We start from the raw sequence: 26466 nt of genomic DNA, 5'->3' as shown, positions 1-26466 counted from the left end.
ATGAATTCCTCTGGATTTTTTATGGCTTCTATTCCTTCTTTTATCACAGTAATAATTTTATTTTCTGTTCAAAATGAAAATAGGTTTTTATCTGATTCTAAAATTACCATTTTTTCTGATTCTAAGTATAATAATGTTTAGAGTCATTTTAACATCTCTAGTTGATCTCAGCACTTAAAACACTCCATTCTTGCCACTATTTAGGGAGAAAACTTCTAAGCCATTTTAGACAATTATTTAGTATTCTGTCTTTTTAGTTGTTGTTGCTGTCTTACAATATTTTGGAGGTAGAAATGCTACAATTTCACATGCTATCTGTTTATACTTTTAGGAGGATGTAAAATAAAACCTGTCAGACACAAAGTTCTAAAAGCTCATTTTCTTTTATTTGTTTTTATAAGGAGATAATTAGCGACTATTAGTATCATGTGCCATGTTAACCCTTCATGTTCTTGAAACCACTATTAAGATATCTATCAATCTTACTAACATACTTTAAAAAAAAAATTGGTACTTTTTCCCAGTCTATTTTCTTCCAGTTTGTCTTCATTCATCACAGTGGGGAGAATAACTGCTTTTGCAGGGTGTAGCACAATTCTTCTTCGTAAATGCAGTGCAAATAGCACATTACCTTGTTCATAACTGAGAGAACTATACCTATTGTGATCTGAAGAGAAGAATAAAGTCAGATTAAAATGTCTGTACTCAGGGCTCCTGGGTGGCTCAGTCCCTTGAGCCTCGACTCTTGATTTCGGCTCATATTTGATCTCAGGGTTCTGGGATGGAGCCCTTAGTGGGGCTCTGAGCTCAGCGTGGAGTCTGCTTGAGGATTCTCTCTCCCTCTGCCCCTCCCCCCACTCATGTGCACATGTGCTCTTTCTCTAAAATAAGTCTTAAAAAAATGTTCTGTACTCAAGGTACTTTAAGGAATAAACAAAGCTGTTTTTTCCTTTTTTAACATGTAGAATATGGACATTATTATTTTTTGCTTTTTTGATGTCGTTCAAAAAAATCTGATTTAGGGGTGCCTGCCTTCAGCTCAGGTCATGATCCCAGGGTCCTGGGATCGAGCCCTGCATCAGACTCCCTACTCAGCGGGAAGCCTGCTTCTCCCTCTCCCACACCCCCGGCTTGTGTTCTCTCTCTTGCTGTGTCTCTGTCAAATAAATAAATAAAATCTTAAAAAAAAATTTTAAAAAATCTGATTTAACATAAAACCAATTTGAGATGACTGAATGAAATGCTTATAGAGATATTGTAACTATGTTTACATTAATTACACTAGTCTTTATGTAATATTTCCAATTCTGATTTTGTTTGCTCCTCCCTCCCCTCCTAATTCTGATTTTTATGACTTTGTAAAAGGCAGGTCTGTGTATTAAGTATTGAATGTCTTCACAACTGATGAAAACCCAAGAATATATAGTATATACAGTCATAAGGTACGTAAGAGAGCAAAGTACCTCTGTTGGCCTTTATTGAATTTTATTTTACTGTAATTTTAATTTTGGGGGGTTTAAGTTTTATCTAAGTACATGATATTCACAATATTCAAAACTCAAAGGGCACAAAAGCATACACAATAGGGAAAGTTTTCCTCCCATTCCTGTGTCCCAGCCACTCAGGTATCCCCAGAACAATCAGGGTTACAAGTTACATCAGTGGTGTTCTACAGGTGTTTCTATGTGATAACCCTCTCTAGCACCTCCGTTGTTTAAAAGATAAGGTCGAAGATTGTTAGGTCTGTAATGGACTTTTAAAGGCACCTTATTTTGAAGCAGAAGCAGGACCAGAATCTTGGTTTCCTGGCATTCTAATTCAGGACTTTTTGCAATCGTCACATAAGCCACATTGCCTCTTTAAGGTGGCTAGTTGGCAACTGGTTAATCAGTGCTGTGGCTCCAATCCAGGCAATTTAAGTTTCAAAGTAGTTTGGTTTAAGATTGGAATACCCGGTAGGCAGAAGGTTAATCAGAAGGGCAGTAGGGGGCGGGATTTTTTGGCTCGCCAAAAGGAGGCTCGGGTTTTAAAAGGCTGACCTAGGGCTTAATCACACGGTTTGACTTTTGCTGAGTCCCGGGGATGGCGCGTGTCAGGCCCAGAGTGCTGACGTCAGCACGGCTCCGAGCCGGGCGTCCGGGTACTAGCTTTCAGCCTTCGGGCTGCTGGCATCTCTAACAACGCGACCCGGACTCTATCTAAGGCGTTGGTGGGTCTCGGTCCCATCCATCCGGACCTCAGCCTGGACACCGTGCAGAGGGGATGAGGTTTCGTCCTCGCTCCTTCAGCCGGTCGGGTGAGTGTGGTGCAGGGAAGAGCCTCGTCGGTGCCAGAGCCAGCCCCGCCCAGGGGCAGCCCGCCAGCTGGGTCTCGGGCTGCTTCGTCCCAAAGTAAGAGCGGACCAAGCCGGCCGGCCCTGGCCGCTCGGTACGGTCCCCTCCAGACCCCACGGCCTCCACTGCTGGGAGCAAATGGTGGGGGGGGGGGGGACTTCCATAGCCAGTTCCCTCGGCCAGCCTGCCTCCTCCCCTGACAAAAAGCGGATCCTTCAGCTGCGCTGCAGAAGCCCGCCCTGCCCTTCTCTTTCCTTCCCGGGAAGACGGATCACGCGGCCAAGAACGCGACTCCACGAACTGGGCTTTTTTCCCTGCCAGCTGGAGCAAGCAGCGAGGCGCGGTGTGAGAGTGGGAAGGGGCCTTAGCAAACAGCTCTGTGGCCCAATGGCTTTTCTTTGTCTTCGGGTGCCGGCCAATGAGGCGTGTGGGGCGGGACTTCCGTCTAGCCTCGGTGTTGTTGTCCCCACTCGGATTCCGGCTGTGGGGGTCGGTGCGGATATTCAGTCATGAAGTCAGGGTAGGGACCTCCGCAGCGACGCGGTGGGCGAGCCTATTTGTGTTGCGGGGTCGGGCTTCCAGGTAAGAGCCTCTCTGGCCTCTCGGTAGCCGGGCAGGGGATTGTCCCCCCTCGGGGCCTGGCCGGGAGAACACACCCCCTCGCCGGCCCTCTGTGGCGGCCCCGCTGCTGAGGTCTTTGCTGCTCCTCCCCAGGCTGGGTGCGGAGGAAATGAGGCTTTTTGCAAAAGATTAAAAAACAAAAACCAAAAAACCTCTGTCCTCGGAGGGCCGATTCCCGCTCACCCCCACCCGCACTCTTTGAGTTTGTATGTATCTAAAGTTGTTGTATTATCTGTTTTGCTTCTCACATTCCCATCCTGCGGTGGTAAGAGCCTGGGAAGATGTTTGGAAGGCTTCTCTTGGTCAAGGACCTGCCGCAAAGTCCCCGGGCGAAATCGCTTAAGTTGCGGGGACTGTGTAGCCTTTGAAAAAAGGAGGGCAGTCACCTCCTTTCTTTGTAATCTCCCTCCATCCCCCGCTGGAAGCTCAGGTTGAAGGTGGGACGTGACTCTAGTAGCTAGGGACAGATTCCATGTCCCTGCCCTCTTAAAGCCAGCAACTCTGCCAGGACACTTACGGAGTTGACCCCCACTGATGAAAGAACTCTGTCCCAGTGAGGGAGTGGGCAGACACAGAAGCCAAGCGATCCCAGAAGCACTCAGGCAACTTCAGTGGCAGCCACTGAGTGTTTTCTGCTAGTTTTTGGTGAATTCCTCTATTTTGTCTTAATCTGGCAATAGTAAATTTCCAAAATTATTGTTCCATCCTCCGTTTCAGCACCGTGGGCAGCTGCTCAGGTCGGTTTCGGTTGCCCCAAACTTGCCTGAGTGTTAAATATTCCTCAGTGATGCAGCAGGAACAGTGAAAACGAATGCATTCCTTTGGACAATGATCTGTTGTTCTCCAAGGAGAACATCTGCAGTTTTTGATACAATATAAATAAGTAAGATGGGTGTGCCTCCAAAGGGTTGTAGTAGAGAAGCAGATCAAGTCAAGATTTAAGGATGGGCTTTTCAAGGCTTTTATCTGTTTAAGTACCTGTTTTAATGGGTTGAGATTAGCTCCAAGGAAGAGAAACAAAACTGGAATCGTAGCAGTTAAAAGAATTTAAACAGAACGTAAAAAGTGTAGTGCAGTGCTGTAGTTTGGAGCCCATGAGGATTTTTTTTTTTTTAAGATTTTATTTATTTATTTGAGAGAGAGAGAATGAGAGACAGAGAGCAGGAGAGGGAGGAGAGTCAGAGGGAGAAGCAGACTCCCCGCTGAGCAGGGAGCCTGATGTGGGACTCGATCCCGGGACTCCAGGATCATGACCTGAGCAGAAGGCAGTCGCTTAACCAACTGAGCCACCCAGGCGCCCCGAGCCCATGAGGATTTATTAATGGGTTTTGGAATCAATTTAGTGCATTGACATTAACGTTAGAAAGAAAGAAAATATCAGAGGACATCCTATGGAGTAAGACTAAATATTATTTTATGAAGCTTTTGTTTCAGTTTTTAAAAAATGTGTATATGAAGAGGAAGATGTAAATGTATACCATATTATTGTGGATTATGGCAAAACAGTGGATCCCACATTTCGTTGGGTCCAGCCTTCAGCTCTGCCACTTAACTGTGTGGCAGTATTCCATGACATTACCTGTGAGTAAGGGAAGAATTATAGGAATTACTTGAAATAAAATACCTTTTACATAGTTAAGCCTCAAACGTTTGGGTTTTTTTGTTGTTTTGTTTTTGAAATGATTGGGTAGAAGCCCGGTTATTTCTGTGTCAGAAATGACAACTGTTTTATTAATACATATTTTTACCTTGTCTTTATTTGAAGCCAGCCAGCGTGCTGTCTCCATGTGTAATAGTAAATCATGTGGACATAATCTTGGTTTGTGAGGTTTAATACTGAAGGGCTTGGAGTAAGTTCTCATCTATCCTTGTTTAAAGCTTATTTCCCTGAAGCATTCAAACTGTTACTAGCATTCAACCCTTCTTTTGATATATCAGAAGTTTTTCAGGTACTAATTTTAACAAAGTTAAGGCAGGACTAAGGGTATGATAAGTTTATATCTTTGAGTTAAAGCATTTTATGTTTTATAGTTCTTGCCATAAAGATGTATAAAATGAAGTGGCTTGGTTAGAGATCATGGTATATACTTCATGTTGCTGTGACCTAAGAATGGTTGGTGTTTAAATAAAAAGTGTCATTTTGGACATTTTAAAACCTGGGAGTTAATAATGTTTAGCAGAAGACAAATGAGTTTGAGTCAAAAGAGTATTTTTCACCATTTGACGTATTACTACCATATGGCATTGCATATGGTAGTTTCATATGACCTGAGAAAGGGAAGAAAGTTAGTAAGCATTGTTAGTTTTCTCAAAAGAGGAAACAGAACTAATAGACAAGTGAATTTCTTTTAATAAAGTATGGTTTAATAATTGTTTAAAAATTTGTGTATTCTACAAATATTTATTGAGTATATATCAAAAGTACATTGTTAAACTTTACAAAGCTTTTACCCAAAAGTTGATTTGGAAACGAGAACATATAATTGGTACTGTCAGTTTACATATTATATAAATAACAGCAACAGTAGTAATAGCTAACACTGATTTTTTTTTTTTTTTTTACTATGGGCCAAATATAATTCTAAGCACTTTACATTATGTCATATAATTCTGTTTTTGATGTGGTAAGTAGTACAGTTATCTCCTTCTTAGAGAAGGAGAAATGAAGACCTTGCAAATACTTAAGAGTTCATGCAGATTTTTAGTGGAGTAACTCAGTTTGAACTAGGCATCCTGACTATAAAGCTTGTCCATCTTGTGCCATGTCTTATTAAAACAAAACAAAACAACAACAAAAACAGAATGCTGGGGTGTCTGGGTTGGCTTAGTTGGTTAAGCATCTGACTCTTGATTCCAGCTCAGGTCATGATCTCAGGGTTGTGAGAATGAGCTCCATGTTGGGCTCCACGCTGGGTGTGGAGCCTGCTTAAGATTCTCTCTCTCCTTCCCTCCTCCCTCTGTCTCTCCCTTCCTAAATAAAAAATAAAATAAAAAGTAAAAAAAATACAGAATGCTAGGGGGTTATTTTGGATTCTTGCTTCTTTAGATGATCTTGGTTAAGCTCCTTTGGCCCTCTGTTTCCTCAGCTCCTTCCTCAAAAATACACTATTAAGCCATTATGTTTTTGTGGGGATTAAGATAATTTGTAAAGGACCAGACAGAATGTGTTCAATAAATGATATATGCCTCAGCCTTTTTCCTTTTATGTTGAGGATATGATCATTTGAAAGGCTATTAGCAGTTGGAGGAGGATGGGAGAAGAAAGATCGTTCCTCATAAAGATGCTACCCAAGCAGGGTGATAGAGGTAGGAAAGCAGAGAAAATTTGCCAAGGTTGTATGTTTAAGGAACAGGCTGGTAAAGGTAGATTGATTGATATAGAGTATGGAGATCTTAAATGCCATGATAAGGATTTTGTATATGATTCTAAGCTGAGAAGAAGACCTCTTTATGGATATGAATCTGGAACAGGAGTGCAGTGAAGGAATTTAAGCCTGGAGGTAGGAATACCGTGGAGTTTAATTACAGTTAGTTGAGGCAAGAAGTGATGATGGTGGGATTGTAAGGAAGGCTATAGATTTGGAAAATGTTGACATCAGCATTGGGAACTGACCTGAGTATGGGCCTAAGACAAATTTTGGGGAGGATAGTGATGTTATTTTTGAGAATAAGGATGTTATGATGAAGAACAGGTTCTGGTGCAAGGGAATTTAGGAGGAGAATTTATGATAGGGATTTTAGTTTCAATGTTGAGGAGTTGTTCAGATGTTTGGAAATGTACAGTGGGAGGCTGGGAGTTCTGTGTATTCCAAAAGGGAAAAGCCCATTGTGAGGAGGTGGTCTGAGGCAATCGCCCTCCCGTGGGGTCAGTTTCATAGGAGTGGTGTAACTCCTGAAGGTCCTCAGAAATGCAGATTTCTCACTTAATAGAGATATACCCACTATTTTTCCCTGGTAACATATTTTGTGTCCTGGGAGGATGAGAGGGATGGTAGTAGAGAGGGAAAACTTTGGAAACCTAGCAATGCTCACATATATTATTTCAAAAGAGAAGCAGTAAATCGGAGGCTCAGGATTCTCACAGTAAGAACCTGGAAAGGTGCTGTGATTTTTATATAGTGCCAGGTATAGGCATTTATACACACATGTTGAACATTGAATTGTAATATCTCCAGATTTGTTTTTTTTGTCATCTTTTTACCATGAATTAATAGCAAAACCTTTAAAATCAGGGAGCCTGTGCACTTGTTATGGGGACAGCAACGATGAGGGGACCCAGATAGATTGTATTTATAGCCAGCATTGTGGGAGAAAAATCTCAAAGGATCAGAGGAGAAGGCTGCATGATGTGGTAGGAAGAATAGAAATTCTGTGAATGAATCCCTCTGCCAGCCATTCTCTGGCTTCAGTTTCTCATTCTGTAAAATGATGATAATACCGATTCTGACCTATTACAAGAAAGAAGGAAAACATCTGGAGACTCTCTATACTTGAAAAAGTATAAGTAGTAGAAGGACTCATAGGTTTCTTTTCTTGGCAGATTTACTAGGGTTTGGAGCAGTTGGGTAGGGCATGATGTTAAACAGTATAGTTTATACATCTCTGAACTAATTTTAGTTCTCTTTAATGCAAGGTCTGAGTAAATGGCCAATGAAAAAATTGAATGTTAGGCACACACACTAGGGTAAGGAAAGTTTTACATATTTTGTCACATTATTGGAAACGACTTGCATCCTACTACTTGGATCCTAATACTTATATCATTTATGCTCTCAATAAATACTTAAATAACTTTTATAGAGGCCCTGTTCTAGGCACTCAGAGTACATCAGTGAACCAGAGACACAAATCTTTGCCCTCATGGACCTTACCTTCTAGTGAACAAATAAGGTCTATTTTAATAATGGAAAGTAATTAGATCTTTCTTATATATTTATAAAATCGTAATTTTTAAAAGGATTTTATTAGAGAGCATGAGAGGGGAGAGGAGTAGAGGGAGAGGGATAAGCCGACTCTGTACTGAGCACAGGGCCTGATGCAGGGCTCCATGCAAGGCTTGATCTCATGACCCCAAGATCATGACCTGAGTGGAAATCAGGAGTGGGACGCTTAACCAACTGAGCTACTCAAGCACCCCCAACTCATAATTTTAAATAGATAAGAGTACTGTACCAGATTGTAACTAATATTGTAGAGCACTTTGAAAGAAGGACTATGTTATTCTTACTCATGCGTGTCTCCCCATTTCCCCTTCTTCCCAATGGAATGGCTTAGATCTATTTAATACACAGCAAATGTAGGTATTCATTTAATGTTTATGATAGGGAGACAGAATTGTGTTAAGGCAGGGGCCAGATCTTAAAGCAATCAGTTAAATGTAGCAAGTATTAAGGACCCAAGTACTCACTAGACTGACAATTGGGAAAAAGAGAAGGTGCCTGGCTTGCCTATGAGGTTGAAATGGAAATAAGATTATATTGAAGCTGTAAGCATCAACATTAAGGGAATCTGGGTGTTGCAAACTTGCCCACTAATTAGATGGGTGACTTTACATAACTGTACCTCTCAGTTCATTTCCTTATTTATAAAATGATGTTGGAATTTTCTAGTTAAAGAAAAATCTGCTTTTAAGACTTACAAAATATTTGTTGCAGTAATGTTTCACTTTACTAATGAAGATAAAATAGAGCTGATCATGCGCTCCCATTGTCTAGTAATCAGACTAAATTTATACTTAATGAACTAGATATTTAAAAAAGATGTCTACAAAATTAATGTTATTTATGTTACTTACTAATGTGACTGCATTATAATTTTAAAAAATAAAGCAAAATATAGCCTAATATATAGTTTCCCTTTTTGCCATTATGTAGGATAAACAAGCCATAGTATTTTAGACTCTAATAATGGATCTTAATGGTTATTCATACTTTCATACTTGAATTTTATAACAGCCTTTGATTTTGTGCCAGGTGCTAAGTATATAAATCAGAAAAGGTATAATCCCTAACTTTAAAGAGTTTAAAGATAATGGGAGTTTTGTTACATTGTGGTGGCATAGGGAAGGCACTTACATAATGAGGGTCTGTGAGAAGAGAAAGTTTGTATGGTTAGAGAAGAAAGACTCAGGAGCAATGAACCGCAAGGGACAAAGCTGGAGTAGTACAGGCAGTTTTTGAAAAACTTTCTCTGCTGGGGCGCCTGGGTGGCTCAGTCGTTAAGCGTCTGCCTTCGGCTCAGGTCATGATCCCAGGGTCCTGAGATCGAGCCCAGCATTGGGCTCCCTGCTCTGTGGGAAGCCTGCTTTCCATCTCCCACTCCCCCTGCTTGTGTTCCCTCTCTCGCTGTGTCTCTCTCTGTCAAATAAATAAATAAAATCTTTAAAAAAAAAGAAAAACCTTCTCTGCTAAGCTACAATTTAGTTTTGAACTTTATTCTGAAAGTTGCTTAATCTGTTAATGAATTTTATGCAGGAAATAACCTGATCAGGCATTTGCATACCTACCTTTACATTCCTATTAAGAGAATGATACACAAGGAAGATATGTTCCTTTTTTTATTTGAGAGAGAATGAGATAGAGAGAGAGAGCATGAGAGGAGGGAGGGTCAGAGGGAGAAGCAGACTCCCTGCTGAGCAAGGAGCCCGATGCGGGACTCGATCCTGGGACTCCAGGATCATGACCTGAGCTGAAGGCAGTCGCTTAACCAACTGGGCCACCCAGGCGCCCAGAAGATATGTTATTTCAATGATATAGTCCTACTTGAGGAAATCAGTCTTTTTTTTTTTTTAATTTTTTTATTTATTTGCGAGAGAGAGAATGAGAGACAGAGAGCATGAGAGGGAGGAGGGTCAGAGGGAGAAGCAGACTCTCCACTGAGCAGGGAGCCCGATGTGGGACTCGATCCCGGGACTCCAGGATCATGACCTGAGCCGAAGGCAGTTGCTTAACGGACTGAGCCACCCAGGCGCCTGGAAATCAGTCTTTTAACTCTTTTTAGTCTTCAACAAAGTCTGAGGACCAGTGTTAATTTTGTGGTTTTAGGGTATCAGTAACTATAAATATTTGGATATTAGAACATTTAAATGTTCATAGCCACATTAATATATATTGAAAAGACAAATTTTGGGATATTCTGCTTATTGAAGTAAGAGAACTTCTGGTCAGTTAAAAGAATTTGATTTAGAATCCTTTCTTAAAGGGCTAGAAATTTGTTGAAGTTTGATTGAATGTGACTGTAGTTCAGGCTCAGTTTCTAATGACTGAGATATCCTGTTAAACTTTAAAGAGGAATGTATTTCCAGGGAGAAATACCACCTTGTGATGGATGAATATTTCTAAATCAAGTCATGAGAAGAGAGTAGGAATTGAATTTTTACTTTGCTTAGATATAAAACACCTTATAGGGACCTCGGGGTGGCTCAGTCGGTTAAGCATCTGCCTTCGGTTCAGGTCTTGATCCCAGGGTCCTGGGATTGAGTCTCACATCAGGCTCCTTGCTCAGCAGGGAGCCTCCTTCTCCCTCTGCTGCTCCCCCTGCTTGTGCTCTCTCTCTCTCTGACAAATAAATAAATAAAATCTTAAAAAAAAAAAAAAACCTCATAAAATGTTGAAGAATACTTTATTGGCCTAGTTACTGTGCTTGTAATTTACATGTTTGACTTTCAAAAAAGAACCGTGCTTATAATTTACACATTTGTCCAACATTTATTATAAACATTAATGGCTTAAAATTTTTCGAGATGAAATTCATATAACCTGAAATTAACCATTTTAAAGTGAACAATTGAGCGACATTTCATACATTCACAGTGTTGTGCAACTACCACTTCTGTCTAGTTCCAAAACGTTCTTATCACTCCAAAATGAAACCCTATACCCATTAAGCAGTAACTCCCCATTCCCTGCTGCCCCAAACCCCTGGCAGCCACCAATATGCTTTCTATTTCTCTGGATTTACTGGATAACTCCTGTTCGTTATAGAAATCTTAGAGAAATCAATCATACCATGTGTAACCTTTGTGTCTGGTATACTGTTTTCAAGGTTCTGCCTGTTGTTGCAGCAACATTGTCATATGGGTCAGTACTTCTTTCCTTTTTACAGCTAAGTAATTGTTATTGTATGTATACACTACAGTTTATCCGTTCATCTGTTGATGGACACTTGAGTTCATTCTACCTTTTGGCTATTGTAAATATTGTCGCTGTGAACATTCATATGTAAGGAAGTTTTTAATTTTGATGAAGCCCAGTTTATTTTTGTTGAGGTTGCTTTTGATGTCCTATCTAAGTTTCCGTTGCTGAACCTGAGGTCACGAAAACTTTTCTATAAGAGTTCTATCATTTTAGCTCTTATATTTAGGTCATTGAAACCATTTTGAGTTAATTTTTGTATATATTTTGAGTTTGGGGTACAACTTCATTGTTTTGTATGTGAATACCCAGTTGTCCAGTACTACTTGAAGGGACTGTTATTTTCCCATTGAGTGGTCATGGCACCTTTATCAAAAATCAAGTGGGCGTAAATGTATGGGTTTATTTCTGGATCTTAATTCTATTCCTTTGATCTGTATGTCTGTCCTTAGGCCCATTCCACACTGTTTTGGTTATTGTAGCTTTACGGTAAGATTTTTAAATAAGGAAGTGTGAGTCCTTTAGCTTTGTTCTCTTTTTACCAAAATTGTTTCGACTATTTGGGGCTTCCTGCCATACCATATGAATTTGAGGATTGACTTCCATTTCTGCATAAAAGGCTATTGGAATTTTGACAGGGAATGTATTGAATCCGTGGATTGCTTTCAGCAGTATTGCCATCTTAACAATATTTAGTCATCCTAATACATGGTGTATTTTTCCGTTTATTTAAGTCATTGATTTTGTTCAGCAATATTTTATAGTTTTCAGTGTACAGGTCTTTCACCTCCTTGATTAAATTTACTCCTCGGTATTTTATTCTTTTGGGTACCTTTCTAAGTGGAATGGTTTCTTAATTTCATTTTTGGATAGTCCATTGCTGCTGTGTAGAAACACAACTGATTTTTTTATGTAACGTTCATTGCTTTTAATAGTCATTTACTTTCTTTTTTACCTATATGAACTGGATCAGATAGATAAGAAATTGGAAAGTGGAACATTAAAGAATTTTTATTTTTCTGATGTGAGATTATCCTAAATATGAATAGTTTGGGGTGTCCTTCCAGCATAGTGTTGAATGATTTTCTAATTATACTAGTGAATTCCTGGTATCTTGTTACACATACTTGGCCATTATAATAGAAGATAGAACATTTTATTATCTTCAAGCTTTTGGAGGGGGACTTAATTCTGATGTTACAGAGAAAGCCTTAGGGATAAACCATACTTATCATTGAATCTGGTTTAGAGATCCATGAGTAATAAAAATAAGATTGGAATCAAAGCTAATGTGAGTGTATGAATTATCATTAATATACATCAGTTTACCTTTCTCCATTTTTCTTGAAAGTTTTCAAATATTTAGCCTTAAAATTTTATTATGAATAGTTTCAACCTCACAAGTAATTAAAGCAGTACAAATTTATACAACCATCAAATCGTCTGGAAAGGCAGGGATTTCATGACACAGATCTGTATTTGAATATTAGCTCTACTGTATAAGAGGCATCATTAGGCAAGTTACTTAAAAATAAGAGTAAATACTTATAAAGTGCTTGCTATATGTCAGGCACTGTTATAAGCTCTTTATGTTACTGATCTAAGTCTCAGTTTCTTTATGGAAAGATAGTAGAATCGACCTCTATCTGTTGATAGTATTGTGAGGATTAAAAAAATAATGCATATTAAGTACTTAGCCAAGAATCTAATAAGCATTCAATAAACATTAGCTATTGGTATCATATAACTTTACCTAATATCAACTAAGATGAGGAAAGGATAATTAGTGCAATGAAATGCACACTTATTTAGAAGTATAAATGGAACATTATTTCTAGAAGGCAGTTAAGCAATACGTATAAAGTCTTAAATGTTTCTTTGGTGTAGTGATTCCACATCTAGGAATTTATCCTAAGAAAATAATCAGAAATGTGTGAAGATATTTATATTTATCATAGAATTATTTGTAATTGCAATAGTTGGATTCATCTTAACAGTTGGGGAATGGTTAGACAAAGTCATGATTGAGCTATATAATGGAATAATAAACAACAATTAACATGTTGTGAGAAGTTTTATTACAAAGGGGAAATGTTTGATACAACTTTCAGCTAAAAAACATATAAGTCATAATATAACATGATGCAAATGATGTAAAATATGCGTGGAAAAAACACTGTCACTCACGGTTGGATCAGAGAAGCAGAACCATTGTGAATAAAGTGAATGGTATAGAATAAGGGATTAGATTTTAAGAAATTCTGGCAACTGGTTATGGAGTATATCATAAAGTTGTTGCCTTTGTGCCTTGTATCTTGGGTGAGCTGGGGTTCATTATGGGTTAACTGGGTGGCAGTAGGAAGAAGAGCTGAAAGTGAGGTTTGGAGATCAAGGATATATTAGAACCAACGGTGAGAACTAACTGCAACACAGGAGGAGAAACACTAATGTTATCTATGAATGTTAACATTATGGCTAATCAATTTTTTTTCTTTTCCTTTTTTTTTTTTAAATGCTGGGCATGGAGCCCAAGATTAAGACCTGAGCTGAGATCAAGAGTCTGATGCTTAGTTGCCTGAGACACCCAGGTGCCCCTCTATATTTTCTTTATACTTTCCAGTGAGCATTATTTTTAGCATTAGGACAAAAAAAAATCTAACATTAGATAGTAATGTAATGAATAATGTATAAAGAATAGGGGCTAATTGCAAGGGTATTAACTTAAGTCAGTAAACAATGGAACCAGGATTAGAACTTTGATCCCTATATTACAACTCTCCTTATAAGTCTTGGCAATAGGCAATAACACTTTAAAAGTTAAATTCAGGGGCGCCTGGGTGGCTTAGTCGTTAAGTGTCTGCCTTCAGCTTGGGTTGTGATCCTGGCGTCCTGGGATCGAGTCCCACATCGGGCTCCCTGCTCAGCGGGAAGCCTGCTTCTCCCTCTCCCACTCCCCCTGCTTGTGTTCCCTCTCTCGCTGCCTCTCTCTCTGTCAAATGAATAAATAAAAAAATCTTAAAAAAAAAATTCAATTTGTCAGGGTTTCTGAGAGAAACCACAGTGATTTCTATTTTAAAAAAGATTTACTTATTTTTAGAAAGAGAGAATGAGCTGAGCATGAGTTGGAGGGGCAGAGGAAGGGGGAGAGAATCCCAAACAGACTGAACACTAAGCCTGACACGGGGTTCGATCTCATGACCCTGAGATCACTGCCTGAGCTGAAACCAAGCGTTGGTCAGTCAACCAGCTGTGCCACCTAGGCACCCCCACAGTGATTTTTTTATAGCTGGTAATTTTTCTATCCTCTGTACTACTAATATTTAGACTAGCCTCAAATAATTTATGAACTTTAGAAGGCATGATTAAAATAAAATAATATATATTTTTTATTTTGAAGTAATCACAAGGTTCCAGAAAAGTTGTAAGGATATTCTCCTTGAAGAAATGGCTGGTTTTGGGCAGAGGCAGAAAAACAATAAGATGAGACTGGAAAATCTTGTCAGAAAACAAGGAAGGGCTCAAGAATGATGGAGACCTATCAAAAAGACACAAGCCAGGGCGCCTGGGTGGCTCAGTCGTTAAGCGTCTGCCTTCAGCTCAGGTCATGATCCCAGGGTCCTGGGATCGAGTCCCACATCGGGCTCCCTGCTCGGCAGGAAGCCTGCTTCTCCCTCTCCCACTCCCGCTGCTTTTGTTCCTGCTCTCGCTATCTCTGTCTCTGTCAAATAAATAAATAAAATCTTTAAAAAACAAAAAAACAAAAAGACACAAGCCAGTTTGAGCCAAGATGGGGACAATTAGGCATCAAAATAATTAACTGTAACAGTTTATAACCCGTTGAACAAAATAGTAATCCATGATTCCATACTGATGTAAATGAATAAATTGAAGGTTTGATGAGAAATGGAATAATTATTGTGGTAGACAGAACAGTGACCCCAAAGATGTCCACATCCTAATACCTGGAACCTGTGAATATATTATCTTATGTGATAAAAGGAACTTTGCAGATATGGTTAAGGACTTTGGGGTAGGAAGATTATCCTGGATTGTCCAGGTAGGGTATTTAGAAGAAAGAAGCAGAAGAGGAGTTTAGAATAATGTGATGTGAAAGGTATCATCTGCCATTGCTGCCTTTGGAGGTGGAGAAAGGGGCCCACCAGTCAGGGAATGTGGGCTGCCTCTGGAAGCTGATAAATGTAACAATCAATTGTTATGTAATTGAGAACATTTTTATTTTAAAACATACATGGATAATAGCCTAGAATAAAATATGAAATATGTGTGGCTTTTAAAAATCAATGATACTTCAAAGAGACTGTCAGTGCTCTTTCATATTCTGGCCTTAATAACATGCTAATGGCCATATATTTATTTTCCTTTTTCTCCTGTTAAGTGAGAGAAACACTGCCTTATTTAAATACTGTCATGAACAGAAAATTAACCGAGTCAGTTACCAATTTATTTTCTTTGTGCTCCAAACTTCCCCATCAATACCTGCTCTGCAATAAAGGACTGGTTCTCATTTACAAAGAGCAGGATGTCAAGCTTTATCAGGCCTTGAAGGGGACAGGGTGCTGGAGGGGACAGAGTGCTAGAGGGAACTTACTAGAAAAAGGGGGTTTTTCTTCCATGTTCCTGTGAACTGTATTTTCCTTTTCTTGCTCTTGTTGCATGGTCTATCAAGCAGTCCACATGGTTGAGGTTTGTCTCATTATTGAACCCCTGCTGATAGAAAATTGATCCCTGGAGTGGTTCCAGGAGCTAGAACTAAAATTTGAAGTTTTGGTATTGGTTTGGTCATGTTTTTGGTTGTGAACATAGTGCTGAGCTCCTTGGCAATGGAAGTGGGGTGCTAGTAATCCATGGCATCACAGTTAAGCTATTGCCTGTGGTTCATCGTGATTTATTGCCAACTGATGTACATTCCTTGGAGCCCAAATGGCTGCTACTTTTGAACTTTATGGCAATAATATCTAAAAGGACTATGGCGTGGGATGGAACCTTTTGAATGCTTTACAGAGAGAAAACAACAAAGGATTTCTTAACTCTTGGCTTAAGATATGCCCTTTCTTCACACTTTTTTGTTTTGTTTTTTTGTTTTTTTTGATTGTACATTTCATTTCAGAAGAAATCATTTCATTTTTAAATTGTGAATAGACTTGTGAATTGTAAGACCTTATTGCTTGCTCGTTAACTTTTTTTTTTTTAGTATAAAAGTAATGTGCACTTAGAAAACTTGAACAAGTGGAATGGATTTTGGTTAAGATTTCTGTATATTTTCTTTTAGGCTTCTGTTTGGTATACATTATATAAATGAAATAGACTTTTAGAAAAGTTTTAATTTTTTTTTTTTAAAGATTTTATTTATTTGGCAGAGAGCGAGAGAGGGAACACAAGCAGGGGGAGTGGGAGAGGGAGAAGCAGACCTCCCGCTGAGCAGGGAGCCTGATGCAGGGCTTGATCCCCGGACCCTGGGATCATGACCTGAGCCGAAGGCAGACGCTTAATGACTGAGCCACCCAGGCGCCCCTAATTTTTTTATTTTAAAATATGCAGATAAATATAAAGAAAATAAAAACAATATAGAGTTCTACCACTCAGACTTTATATGTATTAGCAAATTGTTTTCTTTTATAATATTTATTCAATACTTTTAGTGTTAAGGTCTTAATTTTTTTTTTTTTTAACCATGATTAAGGGGTGGCCACATTCAGAGGCTCTGTAGAAGATAATACCAAGAGAGGTCATGTGTGCATTCATTCTACAAATATTGAACATATAATACATGCCATGTACTGTTTAGATACTTGTGATACATTTGTAAATTAAAGATTCCTGTTTTGGAGGAGTTTATAGTCTTACAGCAAAGATGGACACTAAACCATAAACATGACATTTAAGGAAACTATAATAGGATAGAAAGTAATGAATATTATGAGGAGTAAAAAAAAAAAACGTGGAGGAGACTAAGTGAGGCATGGTGGGTACAGAGGCAGGTTGCAGGCATTTGCCAAGGGAGAGTGGGGTGTACAGAAAAGAAGGCCAGGAATAGAGCTCTGGGGTGATATTTTATTTATTTTTATTTTATTTCATTTAAGTTGGTTCCATATCCAGCGTGGAGCCCAAAGTGGGGCTTGAACTCACGGCCCTGAGATAAAGACCTGAGCCGAGATCAAGAGTCAGATACTCAACTGACTGAGCCACCCGGGCACCCCTCGGGTGATATTTTAAAGAAACGGTTATCAGGAGGAATGGTATAACTTGATCTGGTGTCCCATGCTCCTCCACAATTAACATAGTTGGCCAGATTTCATGCTTATCATCCAAACTGTATGGGTCATTGAGCGGGCATGCTCAGCTTTTTGTTCAAAAATTCTGCATAAATTAAAGAGGGAGGGCTAGGGGCTGAGATAATGGTATGGAAATTGGTTCATTTATTCAGTCTCTAGTACGTATAGAAATCGTGTCCCCTAAAATAGGGAAACTGGAATGCTAGCACAAAGAAATATTCATTTTACTTGAGCAGGTTATTCTGAGGATTAGATGGGAAAACAGTCCTGTCAGATACTCAGCAGAGTACCTGGCTTAAAATTAAGTTCTCTACTGATGTATCTATAGAGATGGTGGTGACTTTTGTGTGAAGCATCCTAAAAAAATATTCTGGTTCAGGAGATTGATACTTTGAAGTATACCGAGCATGGTATTTTTGATAACCTAGAAAACAGTTTTCCTGCCATGTTTCCTTAAATGGTGCCTAAGATTCTGATATCCATGAAAGCAGTTTCATTGTCTTTTTCTTGTTTGCTGGGTGGCTTATGGCTGGGTTGGCAACCTGTGGCACTGGTGACAACGGTGGTATTTGAGAGAATTATGGCGTGTATTTTTGTTAGCGTTCCTCTTCTGTTTTTTTTCTCCCTCTAATTCACTCCCTCTATTCCATACCTCTTTGACTTGAAGTTTATGAATAATGACTTGGTATGCCAGTTGCCAGTTTATGGTTGAGAACCATGTTTTCCAAATTTGGCTTGATCTAAGGATTCACTAGGGGACATTGTTTAAAATTTTTATCCCAGGCCCCCAGGTGATAAGTGCTGTACTGGACTAAAGCATATTTTCCAAACTTCCTTGGTGATAAGAAACAGCTGGAGTACATGTTAATAATATGAGTAGTACACATTACCAGATACCATCTCCTGTCCAGTGAAGGAGAAGCTGGAACTGGGGTTGGATATGAGTCTGGATTTTAATAGTTGCTTATTTGTTGACGTGCTTAGTGTGAGTGTGATCTCGGTAAGCTACTACTCGCCAGCTTTTATAACATCTCCATGTAGTCAGAGAAACAAAACAAAAAAGTCTTGTTTTAAATGGCAGGCTACTTTATTCTCTTCTTTTTTTTCTTAAAAAAAAAATGGTTAGAATTATAGAAACAGTAGAGTGCATTAAACATTCCTGTATGTTTTTAAGGAATAATGATAATGCCAGTTCCCATCTTGCCACAGCCCAGGTTGAGATATGGAATATTGGTGGCATACTAGAAGCAACCTTTCCCTGATCACAGTCCCCTTTCTTACCCTTGAGGTACCCATTGTATATTTTTATGATAACTTCCTCATTTTTCTTTGTTTTAACTTAAGTGTGAATCTCTGCAAAATGTCATCTGCTTTGTTTTTTAAAGAACTTCATATGAGTGGAATTATGTTTGCATTCCTTGTGGCTTTATTGGCTTAGGGTTATTGTTGTGAAATTCATCTGTGTTATATAGCTGTTGTTCATTTTCATTGGTGTAGTGAATTACATTATATGTACATACCACAATTGATTAATTTTATTTTTAATGCCTAATGCTCAATAATGTTTAATATAAAAAAGGAGAACTCATTGTTTATTTTTGCATAAGACTAAGAAAGGGTATATGTTGTGGAAGAACAGGACATGAATTCTGTCACTTAACAGTAGAAATATCCTTGATTCTATTATAGTTGATATTTTGAGGGAAATAGTAAAATACTGTTTCTATGGGGGGAAAAAGTCAATGTGACTACATACTAAACATTGGGAATAGTTTGTATGAGGCCCTGAGGTTGGAAAGAATTGATGTTTTGCTATTTCCTAACCTTTTGAAATTAAAAATTTGTTCATTTTGTTTCATTTGTTGGGAAAAATCAAATTGTAAAGCATTGTCATGGAACCTGAAAAAATTTTGCTTTGTTGATGGTAATGGTTAAAAATCTTAGATGAACCTTTTTTTAGTTTGGATAGCTTTGCATTAGAGAAATTAGATGGGCAACCTATGGTTTCCTTTCAAAGAACTATTAGCCATCTTATTTTTGCTTAAAAAGTTAATTAAGCCTGTTGTTTTTTTTCTTTTGTTCATGACAGCCTCTCAACCATTTCTTTAAAAAACCATGCTTAGGGGCACCTGGGTGGCTCAGTTGGTTGAGCGACTGCCTTCGGCTCAGGTCATGATCCTGGAGTCCCGGGATCGAGTCCCGCATCGGGCTCCCTGCTTGGCGGGGAGTCTGCTTCTCCCTCTGACCCTCCTCCCTCTCATGCTCTCTGTCTCTCATTCTCTCTCTCTCAAATAAATAAATAAAATCTTAAAAAAAAAACAAAACCATGCTTAATGGGAATCTAATTTATATTAGTTGTTCTCAGTTGTTAAAACTCTTGGAAGTCATGATGCTTTTTAGGGAATACTGTGAAGTTATTGATGTTCTCAATTCAAACAACAAGTCATTATAGTATTTTAGAGGAAACATGGTACCATATATACACTATATACGTACATGACCATTAGCACATTTTGTTAAAAAAAATCTGTTTTATGAAATGTGATTTGGCTATTATAAATTTTGCACTAAAGTAGTTAACTAGTTCACTTTTTTTTTTTTAAAGATTATTTATTTGACAGAGAGAGAGACACAGCGAGAGAGGGAACACAAGTAGGGGGAGTGGGTGAGGGAGAAGCGGGCCTCCCGTAGAGCAGGGAGCCCAGCTGGGGGCTCGATCCCAGGACCCTGGGACCATGACCTGAGCCGAAGGTAGACACCCAATGGCCGAGCCACCCAGACGCCCCAGTTGTTCACTTATTTTTTTTGTTAGTGCTTGCTATAGCATATATTCTTTTGATGCATTTTGTAATATAAAATAAATTTATGGAGAAAAGCAAATTGAAATTACTGTCCATTAAATCTTTTGGCAAATTAGGAAAAGATTACCATTATTTTAGCAGTGGAGTATTTTGGTCCATTTTTGGAATGCTGGTCATGCTCAGGAAAGTAGCTTGAGAACCAATAGAGTTGAGTTTATTCATAGGCTTTCCTATGGAGATGATTAGCTGTTTCATGAGTGTTATTTGGCCTTGAACTAGTTGATGTCAGGATGTGAGTTATCTTCAGAATAAAAAGTTGTTTGGAAGGGAATTTCCTGAAAGTTGTTGGCCTTAAACACTTATTAAATGCATCCCCATTTGTAAAATGAAGGTTTAGGATGTAATTTTGTGTAGATGAATTGTATGGTATTGTCACAGATTTAAATGTGGGGTTAGGATTTACTGTGATGCTTGGGGAAGTTTTTAAATTTTAAATTTTAAATTTTGCAAATACCGGACCAGCATTAGATGAATAACTGGCATCTTTGCTCTGTTTGGGCATACGGATAATAATAACAACAACATACAGATAACAACAACAACAACAACAATAGGTGTTCAAGTTCTGAAAAACAAGGCTAAGAGAAAAGTAACAATCAAGGCTTGGTTCTTTGGAAAGATTAACAATTAATAAACCTTTAGCTAGACTTAAGGAATAAAAAGGCTCAACTAAAATCAGACATGAAAGAGGAAACATTATTACCAATTTTACAGAAATGAAAAGGATTATGAAAGAATACTGTGAACAATTGTAAAGCAAAAAATTGGATAACCAAGTTGAAATGGAACACACAACCTACTAATACTGAATCATAAAGAAATAGAAGATCTGAATAGATTTTATGACTAGTAAGGAGATCATATCAATATTAAAAACCTCCCAAGCAAGAAAAGCTCAGGACCAAATGGCTTCACTGGTGAAGTCTACCAAATATTTTTAAAAAGAATTATACCAATCCTGGGGGAGATGAACCATTAGGGACTATGGACTCTGAAAAACAAACTGAGGATTCTAGAGGGGAGGGGGTGGGAGGATGGGTTAGCCTGGTGATGGGTATTAAAGAGGGCACGTTCTGCATGGGCACTGGGTGTTATACGCAAACAATGAATCATGGAACACTACATTAAAAACTAATGATGTAATGTATGGTGATTAACATAACATAATAAAAAAAAGAATTAGGGGCGCCTGGGTGGCTCAGTCGTTAAGCGTCTGCCTTCGGCTCAGGTCATGATCCCAGGGTCTTGGGATCGAGCCCCGCATCGGGCTCCCCGCTCTGTGGGAAGCCTGCTTCTCCCTCTCCAACTCCCCCTGCTTGTGTGCCCTCTCTCGCTGTGTCTCTGTCAAATAAATAAATAAAATCTTTAAAAAAAAAACAAACCAATCCTTCTTAAACTATTTCAAAAAGTTGAAAAGGAGGGAATACTTCCTAGCTCATTATATAGGACCAGCATTATTCTGATATGAAAGCCAGACAAAGATACTACAAGAAAACTACAGACCAGTATTTCTTAGGAATATTGATGCAAAAATTCTCAATCCTAGTAAACCAAATTCAACAGCACCATGACCAAATTCTGTCAAGTAGTAAGCACAATTAGATATGATCAGAGATCATGGTAATGGCTATACCTCTAAGAAATTTGCTTGGTAGTTCTCAAGGAATTCTAGCATATTCTCTACTATAAACTTCCGTTGAAGAAGTGCAGCCTTACTCTCATTATAGGAATACTTAGAATGAATATAGAGTCATGTTCTATTTTGGTAATTATCGAGAGACAGAGAGAGAGGGAGAGGAGAAGGAAAGAGAGAAAGAGAGGGAAAGATATGGAAAGGGAGAGAGAGGGTGGTATGGAAGAAAAGAGGTAGGTATTTGTAACAAGCAAGATTTTGTTACCAAAAACCGAAGTTCAGCTACTTGTTGCTTGAAAAGCCAATACTCAAGAGACAAGTTTTGACTGGAAAGTTTTGACTTGTGATGAGCACTGGGTGTTGTATGTAAGTGATGAATCACTAAATTCTGTACCTGAAACAAATATTACACCGTATGTTAACTAGCTGGAATTTAAATTTTTTGAAATATTTATTCATTTATTTGAGAGAGAGTGAGCTCACGAAAATGGTGATGGGTACGAGAGGGATAAGCAGACTCCACGCTGAGCATGGAGCCCTGACGTGGGCCTCGATCTTACGACCCTGCCATCATGATTTGAGCCCAAGTCAAGACTCGGACACTTAAGCAACTGAGCCACCCAGGTACCCCACTAACTGGAATTTAAATAAAAACTTGGAAAAAGGGGTGCCTGGGTGGCTCTGTCGGTTAAGAGTCTGCCTTCGGCTCCAGTGGTGATCCCAGAGTCCTGGGATCAAGCCCCGCACCTGGCTTCCTCCTCAGCAGAGAGTCTGCTTCTCCCTTTCCCTCTGCCCCTCCCTACCGTTCATGCTCTCTCTCACTCTCAAACAAATAAATAAAATCTTAAAAAAAAAACCAAAAACAAAACTTGGCAGTGGGGAAAGAAAGGAATATGAGCTTTATTCAGGATGCCCACCACCTGGGAAGAAGGCTGACTTCCAAAACCAGCTCTGAGGTTTCTGCCTGGCCCAAAGATTTTTAAAAGAACTTTAGGGCAATTAATCAGTAAAAGGGGAGCACAGTGGTCTATAACACTTGATTACATGCAGCTCCAGACATCCTGGTGCCTGGAGGTTGTGTATTGGTGCCTGGGGGAGTGGGGGTTGGGGCAGGTTGTGTAAGAGGGTTTGGTTCCCAGACTGGAAACAATGCATGATCTACAGATGCACCAAGAAAGGTTTAGTTAATCACACAGGGTTAAAGGTGCTTGCTAAAACTTAGACTACTTAGTTGGCCAGAGGGGCCAAGGTGGTGGCTTCAGTTTTATTAGAAGGCTGTTCTGTGTGCTCTTTCTAAACATGGTTCTAAAGAAATGTCCTCAATAGAATGTGTTCTATTTGGGGGTGATAAAAGTCACAACAAACAATACTTTTATTGAAATCTGCTATAGGAGCCGCAGTAGTTGAATTAATTCAAAGATAAGAGGCTGATGAGAATTGTAATGGTGAAGAAAGGTATAATACCCACTCTGCATGAGCAGTGAGGGGTTCTGGTTGACATTAACACTCTTAATAAGTGATTGGCCATAACCTGACACCAGGTTCCACTAGCTTTGTAGAAGAATACAGACTGGGAACATAGCATATCAACATATATCTTCACTGAGAACCTTACATTCATCCAGGTGCAGCTTTTGTACTCAATGAAGAGTATACTGGATTTTGACAGACAAGAATGTGTGGGTGTGTATCAGGGCAGCGTAGGAAAGTCTCCTATGGGAAAGGAACCACTTTTTGTAATAGTCCATGAGTAGCTTCCAGGTTTCTTTAAGGGTCACACTTGATTTCAAGAATGTTTCAGGGAATGTTTTTGTTTTGGTGACAAGCTTTTATAATTAGCTTATAGTTTTTCCACTTGTCATGCTTTTCATAAATTAGGAAGTCCTTTTCCTAATAAATAATGTTGCCTAATAATACAGTTTGACAGTCTATATCTTAACCCAGTAGTTTAAGTGTTATAAGAAAGCATTGAGGATTTAAACTTATTAACCTTTTTCTCTGGAAGACTTCTTGGAGATTTGTGTGATTTTTTTTTTTTTTTTTTAGAATGTGTGTTAATAACCATGGATCTTTTTTACAGAAATGGTGTATATTTACACAAAAAATTTTGTATAGGATATCATAGGATTCTTAGTTTTCTCCTAAATTTTCCTTTGAAGATAGTGGAGTGGATTTTAAATTTCTGGATAACATGAATGAAGATATAGGGCTGGTGACAGCAGGGTGCATTCTTGGAAGTCGTGAGTTGATCAGAGTAAGGATACCTTTTGGACTGCTGGGGAATAAAATTGTTTAGATTGGGCAGACTCTGAATATTTTAGACTTTTTGCCACTTCTTTATAGTTTACCTCTGTTGACTAACTGCCTGCCTTCCCCCTGACATTGATTTCAAAATTCTTTCGTGACTTTTGTGAAATCAGTCTTTCTCTATTTTCCCTTTCTCCGGACCCTTAACCTTAGATATTCTTCAGTTTTCTTTAGCCCTCTTCTCTTCTTAATTTTCACTTTTTTTTACATTGAGACCACTTTAGTTATCACCTATTTGTTGATGATTCCTAAATCTCTCAATGCTTTGGGTAGAGCTCCTGACTTCTATTTATCACTATCTGTTTACATGTCCACCAGAGTACTTCACAAACATTAAGCAAAAAAAATTCCCACATTGTACTCACCTCCACTAACTGTAGTTCTCCTTTAGTATTTCCTCTTTTGTCTTTTGGCAGCACCACTCAAATTCTCTTCCTCCTATATTCTGCTGCTGTTAAGTCCTTATATGCATTTTTGTATTTATTCCAGAGTTATCTTTTTAAATCCTGAGTAATCTCCTTTTACAGATGAAGTAAGTTAGTCATTTTCTCTCAAAATCACACTGTTAGTATGTGTCAGTACTACGACATAAACCTAGGTCTGTCAAATACTAGATCTCCTATTTCTTGGCACAGTTTTAATACTACTACTCCTGTGACCTTAAAAAAACTAAGGGTGTGCCTATAAGGTTTAACTACAAGAGTATTTATTGCAGAGTTTATAATGGTAAAAAAAAATTTCCAACAATAGAGATTCCATTAAATCCGTTATAGCACATTCATATGGAATGACATGTGGTCATTATACACTGTTTTAAACCAATAGTTTTCATTTTATATAAACAAAGTCATGTGTGGAAACCCAATGTATGAAATACATTAAAAAAAAAATGTTTAGAAGGTGTGGAAGCCCCAGAAGGCCTCCTGGACTGCTACTTGCAGTGGTTCTCCAGGACATGTTGTGGTACAGGGTTTGAAATTTTTAATTTTTTCAAGTATAGTTAATGAATTAGGAAAATATTCACAATATTTGAAGTGAAAAGAATACATTTGACAAAACAACATGAACATACCATATATCCCCAATTTTGCTAAATATATATTTGAACATACATATAACTAAAAGAATGGAAGGTTATTATACATCAAAATACACTGGTTATTCCTTAATTTGGTGATTATGAGTGGTTTAAATTTTTTGTACATTTTTTACAATGAACAAGAACTAGTTTTGTAAATAGAGACTATAAAAACTCCAGAATGTGTTATTTTTAAAAAGGCAGTAAAAGCAAAAATAAGTATAACCAAACTCACTGCATATTGTTAAATATACACATATGCACTCCTTCTCTCCCAGCCCCCTCCTCCCCCTCATATCCAGAGTAAAAGAAGGAAACAATTAAGTGGCTGTTGTGCCATGAACTTTGGTTTGAAGCCTTTGAGTACCTGTTTAAGCATAGGGTCATTACCTTTTGAACATCAACCTTGATTATTGATTTTATTGTCCATTGGCCTTTAGAGTGTGGATTTTGGAAGCTGCCTGGGTTTGTTGAACCCCGGTTCTGCCATTATTCGTTGTTTGAACTTGAGTAAGTTACTTACCAATACTTAAGTTTTCCTCATCTCTGAAAAGGGAGTTGTTAGGTTTAGATGAGTGTAACTTGATAACATGCTTAGAGAAATGCTTGGCACTTAGTGATCAGTTATAGTTGTTGTGGTTATTATACCCTTAGAGTTATTTTTCCTCTAAACTCTTTCTCCCTCTCCTTACCCCCAAAGTTGGCTGGGAATTCCAGAACTTTACAAAGAAAGTCATAGTTCTTACTCAGATGAAGTTTCTCAAACACATCAGTAGTCAACATACTGCATATTCTTTCTAACAAGGCTTAGTAGTAACTGTACCTTATTTTATGAGGATTTGCATATTTGTTATGATATGATTTCTGGCCAGAAATTATCTAGTGTGGTTGTGCTGGGGATCTCTAAGACTACCTGCAGGTTCAGTGATTTACTAGAACGACTTACAGGACTCAGCATCTGGTTGTACTCATAACTATGATTTATTACAGTGAAAGGATACAAAGCAAAATCAGCAAAGGGAAAAGGCACATGGGATAAAGTCCAGAGAAGACTGGATGTAAGCTTTTAAGAGTCCTCTCTCAATGGAGTCATATAGTATATGCTTAATTCCTCAGCACTGAGTTATGACAACACATATGAAATGTCTACCAGGGAATCTCAGTGCCCAGGATTTCTATTGGGGAATGTTCTGTATGTACCCTCTGCC

The 26466-nt window shown here is 38.5% G+C and overlaps 1 protein-coding gene across 7 annotated transcripts in view; it reads left to right on the top strand.

Moving 5' to 3' along the window:
• The first annotated feature begins 2101 nt into the window (after nucleotides 1-2101).
• The window catches only part of RNF13 (ring finger protein 13), a 160532-nt gene continuing 136167 nt past the window's right edge, over nucleotides 2102-26466 (top strand). For 3 of the 7 annotated variants that reach the window (XM_064586406.1, XM_064586409.1, XM_064586404.1), the window contains exon 1: nucleotides 2758-2915. The gene's annotated coding sequence lies outside the window, so the exon portion shown is untranslated. Of the gene's footprint in view, nucleotides 2297-2735; nucleotides 2916-13649; nucleotides 13675-26466 lie in introns of those variants that run through there. The other 4 variants (XM_064586401.1, XM_045903567.2, XM_045903570.3 and 1 more) reach the window with 4 other exon arrangements.

Source organism: Mirounga angustirostris, unplaced genomic scaffold (assembly GCF_029215605.1).
Source record: "Mirounga angustirostris isolate CCGP_5_RB_7025 unplaced genomic scaffold, mMirAng1.0.hap1 SCAF_1, whole genome shotgun sequence".
NCBI classification, from domain to species: domain Eukaryota; kingdom Metazoa; phylum Chordata; class Mammalia; order Carnivora; family Phocidae; genus Mirounga; species Mirounga angustirostris.
The sequence above is the reverse complement of the archived record's forward strand: the minus strand, read 5'-3'. Positions and strand labels throughout refer to the sequence as shown.